We start from the raw sequence: 12,386 nt of genomic DNA, 5'->3' as shown, positions 1-12,386 counted from the left end.
ATTGTTGTGTATGTTATACTTTTCTCAAATGTCTAAAAAGGGGTATCTGCTCTCCTGAAGTTGAATAAAAAACCTTGTAAAAAACTTTGCGCATAGTGTGGGTCTGTGTGGTTATTTGACAGAATGACTCGGCAAGCTCCCCAAATGCAGGAACTATACTACAACCCAGCCAAGATTGGGGGTTTGGCGGGTAAGAAGGGTTTTCAAAGAGGACTCGCTGAGGCCGGAGTGAAGGTTAATGATGTGTTTGTTTCAGAATGGTTACGGGAACAAGACGCCTATACCTTACATAAACCTCTCAGGATTAACTTTAAAAGAAACCGCGTATATGCAACTGACATAGACTCACAATGGCAAATGGATCTAGTCGATATGTCAAATTTATCAAAACATAACAATGGTCACAAATTGATGTTGATGTGTATCGATGTTTAATCAAAATATGCCTGGGCTCGAATTCTACATAATAAAACAGGTTGAGCGGTGACGAGGGTCTTTGAGGATATATTGTCCCAGGGTCGATGTCCTAAAAAACTGCAGACTGATTAAGGAAAAGAGGACGTTTTACGAAGCCGAGTTACAAAAAATTATTGTGGGTAAAGACAGTGTATACAGAGTTGAAAAGATATTAGCTGAAAAAACCCAGAACCGGAAAAAATATGTGTTGGTGAAATGGCTTGGATGGCCTGAAAAGTTCAATAGTTGGGTCCCGGAACAACAGGTTTGCGATATTCAATCCTTATAACAACATGCCCGCGGGTGTGTTGGGGGCATTACTCTCGATACTCAAGATGGAATCAGGAGGCTTCTACGTGACTCTACCCAGTAACGCCTCTCTCGATATATACCCTAAAAATGAAATATCCAGTTACACGGTACAATTTGGAAAATCTATAGATCTAAGAGGGTCGTGGGAAGTGGGGTTGGCGGAAATACAGTATCCTTACACTTGGGCTGTTTTACAAGATAAGGATGCCACCTTCGCCATTTTTGATGATGTTAAAAAGAGTCAATGGACATTCACGATACAAGGAGGTTATTATGACAATGTGGATAAAATATTAGATGAGATGCATAAACAGTTCTCAGAAGGCACCCCCAACATCAAGCTATATTACAACCCTATTAAAAACAGAGTGTACAAGGTGTCAAAACCAGGTATTAGCATTCAAACCAGCGGCCAACTGGGGCGTATATTAGGGTTCTATTCTGACACAGAGAGCAGGTTCTCAGAAGTGGTGGGGCGGCTTTTACACTCTTTATGTGTATACGGATATCATAACCCACCAGAGGGTCGGGGATAGTTATGTCCCCCTTTTGAGAAATGTACTTATTAAAGGTAAAAGCAATGACATGGTCACAATTACTTATGACAAGCCACACTACGTACCAGTCTCAAAGACCCACTTTGACAACATCACGATCGAAGTCAAATCGGATCAGAATATCAACGTACCCTTCCGCTTCGGTAAAGTTAAGTTGTCAAACTACATTTTCGACCCCTGAAACAGTGTGTACATTATTAAAATGGCTACCTCGAGGGGTTATGTAGATCCTAGCGCCAATGTGGATTATTACAAGATGCAAGATGGAACGGCTTGCCCGGTTTTGTAGGAGCCCCCACAATGTATGGCGCCGGTCTAGGAGGACTCTTTCGTGGTCTCTTTAGAATGGCCGTACCCCTGCTTAAGAGAGGCTTTGCTATAGCCAGACCCCACTTGAAATCAGCGGCTAAAAATATTGTTAGTGACGTGTTCACCAATGTTATGAACCGGGCAGCTAGCCATGAGCATCAGGAGGGTTCGGGTCTCATGGTAATGGCGAGGAGGGGGGGTAAAAGAAGAAACAGCATGTGTCCACCAGGGCGACGATGATCCGTGGCTAACAGAAAACGAAGAATCTCTCATTCTCCAACATATCGTGGAAACACTCGGAGAAGGAAGCAGCACAAGAAAAAACCTGCAAAAAGAAAGTCTCAAAGAAAGAAAAATAGAGCCTCAGGATATATCTTTTAAACATGTCTTTTGTCCACAGTCTATTGGAAGAATGCGTCAAATCAGAACTGGATCTGTTTACAGTTCCATACACTCAAACGAGTATAGATAAGAGCATATATGTAGAGATTCCCCCTCTTTCTGCAATTTCAGACATGGCCCCTCTGGAGTTTTTTATAGCTGGCAATGGCGAGGATTATAATGATTTGAAAAACACATTTATTTTAATGAACTGTAAAGTGACTAATGAGGATGGCGATGCAATCGAGAAGACGGCCAACGCTGGGGTCATCAATTACCCGGTGGCCACCATGTTTTCACAGGTGGATGTGACCCTGGGAGATCGGCTCATTAGTCAAAGCAGCAATACTTACCCCTATAGAGCCATGATGGAGTGTAAACTTAATTATAGTGAGGAGACCCTAAGCAAACAGTTCAGCCCCGGCCTTTTCTTCAAAGACAACCCGGAAGCTATGGACGACAAGGATCCAGAGGGACTCAATAAGGGTTTGCAAAAAAGAACGGCCTCTTCAACAGAAGGGAGGACCTTTGAGCTAATGGGGCATATCAATGCAGACATATTTTTCCAAGAAAAACTCATGCTCAACGGGGTAGACATTAAAATTAAAATGATCCGTAGTAAAAGTGCTTTTTATCTGATGACCCCTGATACTGAAAAATATAAACTGACCATATTATCGGCCTCGCTGTTTGTGAAAAAAGTGTCCGTCTCCCCGGCGGTTAAACTAGGACACGCGCAGGCGTTAAGTACCCGATCGAAAGAGTCTATATGAAAGTCCACAGTATCCCTGCAGGGACACGGGTGATGAACCAGGAAAATCTGTTTCTAGGACAGCTCCCAAAACAGGTTATTATTGGTCTCGTGGATAATGATGCATTTACCGGGGTTTACAACAAGAACCTTTTTAACTTTTAACATTATAACGCGGAATTTATAGCGTTGTACGTCGATGGTGTGCAGGTTCCATCCAGACCTTTTCAACCTGACTTTGAAAACGGCAATGCGGTTCGTGAATATTACAGTGTAGTACTGGCTACGGGTCGCCATCTCAAGGATCAAACTCTGCTGATCGATCGCCGGGAATACTGCAGCGGTTACACCCTGTACGGTTTCAACCTGACCCCTGACGAAGAGTGTGGACAACATTTTTCACTGATGAAGACGGGCAATATGCGTTTGGAGATGCGTTTCAAGCAGCCTCTACCACGCACTGTAAATATGGTCGTGTATGCTGTGTTTGACAACATTATTGAGGTGAATCGGAGGAGAAACGTTCTGTATGATTATTATTAAAATGAACACCAGAGAGCTCAACCACATCATGAATGCCCTGGCCGGCTCACGGAAACTGTTTCAAGGAGTCTACGCCTGCGATCAGCTACCTAAATTTAAGATCAAGAATTTACCTGCAATGTACATAATCAACACACACCCTAAAAATATGCCCGGAGAACATTGGCTGGCTATTTATCTAAGGGAGGACCACCGTGGTGAATTTTTTGATTCCTATGGAAACCCCCCGGATTTCAGACCTTTCCCTCGGAAGATCAATAACTTTCTGCTCAACAACTGTCAAGAAACCATTTACAGCGGTCGTCAAGTACAAAGTCTTCAGACCTTCACTTGTGGTCAGCACTGTGTGTTTTTCTTATATCATAGATCTAAAGGAAGGTCATACCCCGATATTATGGCCTTGTACAGTGAGGATTTAGGCCAAAATGATAAAAAAGTGGCAGAGTTTGTCAGTACACTGTGGACCCCCCTTATAACACAATGACTTACGACCCTAGCCAGTCATGTATACAGATGGGGTGTTCTTGTGAGGATTTTAAAAGATGTCATGCGTGTTAAGGTGAAAAAATAATGAAAACAGCCTTTGAATCATTAGTTTTGTTTTTATTCAAAACAATTCTTATACAAAGCAGGGGTTATGTTATAAATAAATGTACAACATTTGAAAATAAAAAAAAATAAATAAAAAATTGTTTGTCGGGTCATTATTTACAGGGGAGACAAATAAAAACATGAGATTAATAAGCTTCCCAACGATGGATAGATCCTGAGGATGGTCGCTAAGCACGGTCAGAGTAATGAGATATCGGAGTCAGATCAGGCTACACCTCTTTACACAGATGGATTTTTTGTCGCGTTTCCTGGTTAGGAACTGTGGATTGGGGCATGTTCAGACAGGCCATCGCCTGTAGGAAAGCATTCCAGCCTACAGGTCGGCGACTCTCGGGTACCTTATTAGTGCTATTGACACTCTTCAACAAATCAAACATGTGTGAACCTTTGATCAGTTGTCCTTTAAAAACAAATTCACCCTGTTCATTCCAAGCCGTTACCCGCGGTTTCTGAACCATTTTGCGCAGGATATATTCTGCATGTCTCCTGCTTCTGGCCGGCATGTTTCTCAAAACATCCGTTACAACATCTCCCTCTGAACTCTCAACAGGTTCGGTCACCGCAACATCTTTATCAACCGTACCCCCCGCATCAGCCCCAGAACCATTTTCTTGAGAGGCCATGGTTAAAGTTAAAATGTTTTGATCTTTTTCACCCTGTCTAACCAGACGGAGGTAACGCTGTAACGTGTTGGTATACAACTGGGCTTTGGAATACTGATTTAAATCGGCCCTGGCCTGTATAGCTTTCATTTCAGAGTCCAGGTTGTTTTCGGCTGTTTGTCTAATGGGCTCTTGCCCGACAACATTTTTTCTCAGTTTCTCAAGCTGCTCCTGAGGGATCAAAAACATTTTCTGAGCATATTCCATTATTAACCCACTCTGGAAGCTAGAAGACTGGTTAGGAAAGGCACGGCTATGCTCAACAGCGGTCCTATAAAACCCCTGGTTTGATTAATCTTCTTTCTTTTTCTTTTAATAGAATACTTCTTATTAGCGATGATCTTGATAACCGCTTTTTGTTTTTTGAGTTTAGAATGTTAAGAAGGGGTTAGGGGTATATTACCGTGTAAGATGTTAAAAGCTATTTCACACATGGTCTCGATCAAATCCGAGGGGGCCCCTGCCAGCACAGCTTTCCTATGGCGCAGGCTCCCCTCAAATAACATTTGCAAAAGTGGCAGATTTCTTTTAATCCGAACAGACATTCTTATTTATTTCCTTTTCTTTAGCACATACACTGCCGGCCAATCGGGCGGGCACAAACCTGTTCTGAGGCGAAAGTCTTCTGGGGTTTGTGCTTTTAAGTCCGCAATCAAGTACCCGTAGGGTTTTTTGGTGGCATCCTCAAATGCCTCCAAAAAGAACTTGGTCTGGTTAGGGTACATTTGACGAGCCAAGACGGTGACCTGTAGTTTATCTCTGGGGTTTTTAAAAATAATTATATAATTGGCATTTAAATTAATAGTGCGGCTTTTTTTACCTTGAAAAAATAGATTTTGAACTAAATAAAGAATACTTAAATTCCTATGATGAGTGTACTTTGTGAAAGCTTTTTCCACTTCACTGTTGTCACCGGCCTGCTCCATCAGGTCATCAAGGATCACTAGGTTAGTTTGACCGGGCGGGAACAAGTCATCGTCTTACAACGAGGCGGGGAGACCTTGCACAAATTTCAGATTATTTTTTTTCGAAGCCAAATCATCGTAGAGAGGTTGCCAGCAAGAGTAACACCACACTATGTTGTCAAGAGCTTGGGACACGGTTGCGTCCACATCTTCTATGATGTTCCTTATAAGATAGCTCTTCCCCGAATTGGAGGGACCAGCTATAATACAGGAGAAAGGGTGTTGAAGTCTGTTATCAAAACCACCGCTAATATCCATAAGGCAGAGTGGTATAATCAGTCTTCAACACTCCTTTATTGTACACCACCCTGAACCGTTTGTTTAGTGATCTATTTTCCAACGTGTACTCCTTTTTATTGCGATAGATCTGATTTCCGGCTGTAATAATCTCACGAGGAGGCGCGTCTTTCTCGGTTACAAAACTTTCTACCAGGGTCGTCAGAGACTTGATGTTAATGAGCTTGTTGTTACAATGGTTCAGAGTGAAACCCTTAACTTTCATACAGGTCTTACCCGCAGCCGTTCTGTATGCGTCTTAGGACCCCCTGAAACAAACTCCACTATGTGGTCCTGAGGATCTAGTTCGCTCGTTAACTCCCCAAGGTAGTCCCCGAGGGGAGGGACCCAATCCCCTGGCCTGGTGACAAAGATTACAGAGTCAGAATCATGATAGAGTGTGCGTTCCTGCAACTGATCCATTAAGTTGTACAGTTCAAGCCGGGCGTAAGCCGTGGTAAAAACCGCTATGAAAACATTAACGTTCCCCTGTTTGGTGGGGAAATCTTTAGGGGCCCTCCACTGGACCTGTGCCACGTGGTCATTTAAGAATTGAAAGTGTGATACTGCATGTTGTTTGGAAAACATAAATTCTATAAACTGTTCAGGGGTTTTAATCAAGGTTGTGTTTAGACGGTAATTTCTTTCCCCAAACTTACCCCACAGACTGTTTAAAATCAGTTTGGACATTTGTCTCTTGGCGGGGTTTACAGTTATGTTCCTGCAACTTGGTGATGTCTGAAAAGGCAACCCTCTGTTGAGAGTTTAAGCCAGCCCTCTGATGAAGCGTTAAAGCCTCTTGCAGAGCTTGGGGTTCAGGCATGTCGGGGGTGAGTAGTTTTATTAAACTGTAAGCAAAACAGAGCTTATTGTCCCCACTGGAACTCACCACTAATTGCCTGAGCTTGGTCCTAATTATGTCGTTCTTCAAGCATTTCGACAGTCTTCTAAGCGCCCCACCCTCAGGGTTACGAACCACATTCATTACCAGAGACAGACTTTCATCAGCTAAGATGGCTGCGTTACTTTGCAATAACGCTTCGATTTTAGCCAGACATCTAAATTATCTCCACTCAGCATTACAGATAGGTTGCTAAACAAATCATCCCCTCTGAGTTCTAACTGTACAACATCTCGAGGTCTGACCCTTTCAGCAACCTGTTCAAGCATTTTCTGCAAAGCCTCGTGTATGTTGACAAATATTTCTGCATAATTGTCACAATTTAAAAGTTCTGCAAAATTAAAACACTGAATCATTTCAAAATTGTTATAGGCCGGTCTATCTATAATCACGGGATCACTGGTACTCTTGGACACATCATCATTTTGAACAAAGCCTTCACCCCCTACATTCTCACAGAGCATGTCCTCCACAGCCTTATCAGTCTCAGAACCCTCCACATTCCGAACACCCCCACTGCTGACATCTACAAAACCCCCTTTTTGAGGAGGCTCATTTAAAGCCTGTAAAAGTCCTTCAAAGATATCCAACCGGTTAATGTCAAGACCCTCCTCTATAGTGATGGCTGCTTCTGCCGCCATCCTGTGTTCTAATTGTTTCAAATCATTTATAATAGGGGCAGAATTTGGTCGGGGTAGCTCCTCCAAAGACTCCACCATTTCAAACAAATCGGGGTGAACTAGGGGGTGAACCTCTATAAGCGCTACCGGTGGGAGGTGGTTATTTAGATCATTGACCATCTGTAACAGGTCGGGGTTCACAGGTAAGTCTGTTAATTCACATTCTATCGGTGGTAATTGGGGGTTATTTAAATCATTTATCATTTGTAATAGTAATAGGTTCATTGGGACATCAGAGGAGTTCACAACAGGGCCGGGGATGTTCTCTCGGGAAGGTCTTTTTGGGGCCCTAGCTTGTTCATAATCCTTTAGTTTGTGAGTTCTTTTACCAAGTCAGGACATTTTTTAATTTATTTTTTATTTTTCCAACAACCCACAATAGTAAGGCGTTTTGTGTCTATTAAAACATTAAATACGGTACAATTCGTTAGTAAGGGTATTAATAAGGGTGTTTTGGCTCTCTATCACCAGGTTTTGCCCCACTAACACAAGTCTTTGATTTTGTAACAAAGTATGTAGCAACTCATGCCGACCTTCAGGAAGTAGCTCCGGGGGCTGGTGGCCTGGCTCAGCTTCAAAGGATGGTCGCTCCGGTAAATCTCGGTCGAAGGAGGCAGGGAGCGAGTGTATACTCATGGACGGAGACCAAGAAGGCCTTTGCGGTGACACCCTGGCCAAGCGCGGGGTTACTGTTTCGCGTTTCGGTAGCCAAGAAACGGGTCTGGGGGGACGATGTTGAAACTAGGCCGTCGTTGGGTGGTGTGTCAGCCCTGACTGACGGCGACCCCTGAGGTTGTTGGATGCCTGTATTTGTTCCGCCCGACAATGCGGCGGGCTGAATCTGGGGTGTTGAATTACCCCCAGAAGGCTGTGGCCTGAGTAGATGTTGGGGGGTCTCCAAGACCATCGTGGGGGATCCTCTCGGTGATCTCACCGGGAAAGATGTTTGATCCCACTTAGACGGGGTAATTGTCCTCAATAGCTCATTCACAGAATGACTATCCCAAGAGTCTTGGGAAGAATAAAAATATACATTACATTTACATCTTTAAACGGCGACAGAAATCAAACTTAAAACAACATGTCCAGGACATTCAAAACCTTTAGCTTTTTTAGACCTTTGAAAATAGCCTTAGACATTCACTACAACGCCTTATTATTTACAGACAATATATTTATTAGGACTTGATAATAAATTTAAAACAGAGAAGCCGCTGTAAATAAACTGTTTCTTAAATGTTTCTTTAAAAACTGTAATATTGTTAATAAAACACACACACACACAACAACATTTCATTTTTAAACGAACCTTCCAAGTGTAAACGCTTCCTGATCCCGGGACTTCCTGTTTCACAAACGTTTTCACGATCTGTTTAAATATTAAATACAATGAACACCTTCAAGCCTTTTCCTACAACCACTTTAAAACAGAAGTATAATAGCGGGAGATAAGCCAAACAACTTACTAAACCCTTTCGGACGGCTTTACTTCCTAACCAGACGGTACGGCAATCGGTCATTTCTAAACACGTTCCCCAGAAACAAGCCTAGACCTGTCCGGACTTCTAAAGATCTTTCCCAGAACCCCCCGCCCTACAGGAAACGGTCACCCATCGCTTAAATATTAGCCCTCAACGGGCAAACAAAGCCCTTTTAAAAACATTAAAGTTTGAAAGATCTTACTTACCTCCACAGAATAATCGTTTCTTATGTTTTTCGGCTGGTTTAGCTTTTTGCACCGCTGTGAAGGTAAGAGACATGTTTAACCTTTAACCACACCGCTTTATAAAAAGCTTTAACCTCTTACAGGCTGCAGATATATACTCACAGCTATCAGATACCGGGGCTGACGGCCTTTCAGATTCTTGAAAGGTTACGGTTCTCGAAGGTAAAACGAAACAAGCCCTCGATGTGGAAGGCCTTTCGTTGTCTCGAACCACGTTTCTTAATACTGTTAGACAGGATAATTTTTTAAAATTAACAAAACTGGACTCAAACATCTTACAGAAACGTTATACAAACAAACAGGGGTTTAGTTCTTACCCGGTCGGCAGACAGCCTGTCTAGGGACAACCACTTCTCTTGGTCGATCCTTGGAGACATTAATCACAGGCCTTTCGATAGTTTCTGTGTAATTAAAGAGACCGGCATTAATATATATTAAAACGTTTTCATAACTCTAATGAGCCGCTTCAAACCACACACACCCATGCATAAGAACCCATGAGCGCAAACACAAAAATCTTACCGTCGTTGTTCCAGATGATCTCCTCAGCGTTGGGAATTAACTCCTGTTGACTGGCTGAAAAATTATTTTACAGAACTTAAAACAGATGTTATAGCCTTATTTACAATACATGCACACAACACGCTCTGAGTCAATGAAAAGAATCTGAAGACTTGCCTAAAAACTCGTTTAAATCGAATCGCTGATGTTGTTTCCGGACATTGTTGATCTTTAGTCTTAAATCGAAAGGTCAGTATGAGTCTGTCGAGCTGAAGACCAGACCTTCATACTTATACTGATGGCCACATGCCGGATCTGCTTGTAAGGCATTGTTCTGGTCTGGCCTTTGTGCCGCCCTGTTACCAATTAACATATCAAAACCAACCAATAAAATGACACTGCATCAAATTTCAAATAGAAACCAAGATGGAGACGATCTCTCTCCTCTCTACTCTAAACTTTTATTAGAACCTTTTGGTCTCTCAAAAAAACATTTTTAAACATCAAGACCTATAGTCAACCACCACTAAGAATATTTCAGGCCTTTATAAGCACTAAAAAACAACCTGAGCCTAGAAAATAACTATAAAGATCAAAAATAACTAGCGCTTTTACAGTGATTTTTTTTTTTTTTTTATAGCGATGCTATGTTTGGTATTAAACAAGTCACAAACTACTCAGAACAGCGTTTATCCCCGCAAAAGATATATTTGGGTTTATTTTACAAAGCTTATAAATTATATAGGTTAAAAGTATTCTGAATGTTTTGATATCACACGCCATACCAACTGTTGTCTTCTACACCTTACGGTAGCAACAAATCTAACTACTGCTTTACTTTAACAATAATAATGACGGCGACCACGATGACAACAAGAACAACAACAACAAGAACAACAACAACAACATCATCATCATCATCATCATCAGATTTTAATTAAAAGTGGCTACACCAGCGTTTACAATTTCAACCTGTCGACGGACGGACGCTCTGAGTGCATCGATTGCGGGCACTCCAATGAAGAAAAGACACCCACCGCCTCCGGGGAACCACGAGGGCAAGAATGACGAAAAGGGCCAGCCCACAGTAGGCTGTTTCCGCCCGGTTTCGAACCGGGGACCTTTCGCGCGTTAGGCGAACGTGATAACCGCTACACTACGGAAACCGACACCGCTGCCTCTTGCTTCAAATGGTTACCGTTAAAGCCTGCTGGTAAAACGGGCTCAGGTGTTTCAGGTCGGCTAGGCTGTGAGATGGCGTCTGAAGTGCGGCGAAAGGATGCCATTTTCACTGACCTGTTTGGCATTGCTAAAGGGCACATCAGGACACTTTGGAAACTCTTTCAAAGGAAGAACGCCCTGAGCTATGACAAGACTTACACTTACCCCAACAAGGTGATGTTCAATGGCTTGTTCAAACAGCTGCTGCTCGTCTTGTGCCACCATCAGACAATCACAAAGCTATTGTGCCTTCTACACCTTACGGTAGCAACAAATCTAACTACTGCTTTACTTTAACAATAATAATGACGGCGACCACGACGACAACAAGAAAAACAAGAACAACAACAACAACAAGAACAAGAACAACAACATCATCATCATCATCATCATATTTCAATTAAAAGTGGCTACACCAGCGTTTACAATTTCAACCTGTCGACGGACGGACGCTCTGAGTGCACCGATTTCGGGACACTTAGGAAACTCTATCAAAGGCAGGTCGCCCTGCGCTCTGACAGTGCCTGCACTTAGCCCAACAAGGTGATGCTGAATGGCTTGTTCAAACGGCTGGAGGTCCTCCGTCACCACCAGACTATCAGAGCTATACTGCGCCTTCGACTACATAAGAGTAACAGCAATGTCGCTGATCCTGCTACGGTCGTATTGTAACAGCTACAACATGTATCGATTTTAAAAGTGTGAGTTCCAGCGCCTCGCAAAGCTACCCTTCTGCGATCGTTTGTTCTCAAGGTCAGGATTTCTTGCCACTCCGAGGAAGAGAAAACGACGGCCGGCCTTGGAGCAGAGAGATGGCGACGGGTAACATGGCACTGGCACGCGTGCACCGCGGGTTGTTTCCGCCCGGTTTCGAACCGGGGACCTTTCGCGTGTGAGGCAAACGTGATAGCCACTACACTACGGAAAACGACCCGTCCTGGCGTTTCGAATGCCTCCCATCGAAGCAGGCTGATAAAACGCGCACAGGCGTTTCCCGTGGGCCAGCCTGTGAGATAAAGGTTTCTATTTTCACTGACCTATTTTGCATTGCTAAAGGGCACATCAGGACACTTCGGAAACTCTTTCAAAGGCAGGACGCCCTGCGCTCTGACAGTGCCTGCACTTAACCCAACAAGGTGATGCTGAATGGCTTGTTCAAACGGCTGGTGGTCTTCCGTCTCCACCAGACTATGAGAGCTATACTGCGCCTTCAACTACATAAGAGTAGATAGTAGGGTTTTTTGGGCGCGGCCTATTTTGTTATGACTTATGCCCTAAGCTTATTAATATTCCTACGTCATAATTGGGGGGCGTGATTTTAGGTAGAGTTATTTCCTTAATTATTCCTACGTCATATCCGTCAGAAAGTGTGCACCCATAAAACCCTGAACAACAAGGCCACCCATAAATACCCCCACCCCTCTGAAGGCAACGCCCCGAAACTCTCCTCTCTATTTAAGAACCCGCGCTTCTTTTAGGCAATACCTCTTTAATTCTCAGCTTCTGAAACATCCCGCTTCTTCAACATGTCCA

The 12,386-nt window shown here is 43.2% G+C and overlaps 2 non-coding genes across 2 annotated transcripts; both read right to left on the bottom strand.

Moving 5' to 3' along the window:
- Positions 1-10,725: 10,725 nt before the first annotated feature.
- trnav-aac (transfer RNA valine (anticodon AAC)) lies at positions 10,726-10,798 on the bottom strand. Its single transcript has one exon. It is a non-coding gene; the product is annotated as a tRNA-Val (tRNA).
- Positions 10,799-11,708: 910 nt separating this feature from the next.
- On the bottom strand, positions 11,709-11,782 carry trnav-cac (transfer RNA valine (anticodon CAC)). Its single transcript has one exon. It is a non-coding gene; the product is annotated as a tRNA-Val (tRNA).
- Positions 11,783-12,386: the final 604 nt, after the last annotated feature.

This window comes from Amia ocellicauda, assembly GCF_036373705.1.
Source record: "Amia ocellicauda isolate fAmiCal2 chromosome 11 unlocalized genomic scaffold, fAmiCal2.hap1 SUPER_11_unloc_1, whole genome shotgun sequence".
In the NCBI taxonomy this organism is placed as follows: domain Eukaryota; kingdom Metazoa; phylum Chordata; class Actinopteri; order Amiiformes; family Amiidae; genus Amia; species Amia ocellicauda.
Note: the sequence above shows the minus strand (reverse complement) of the source record. Positions and strands in the feature narration are given on the sequence as shown.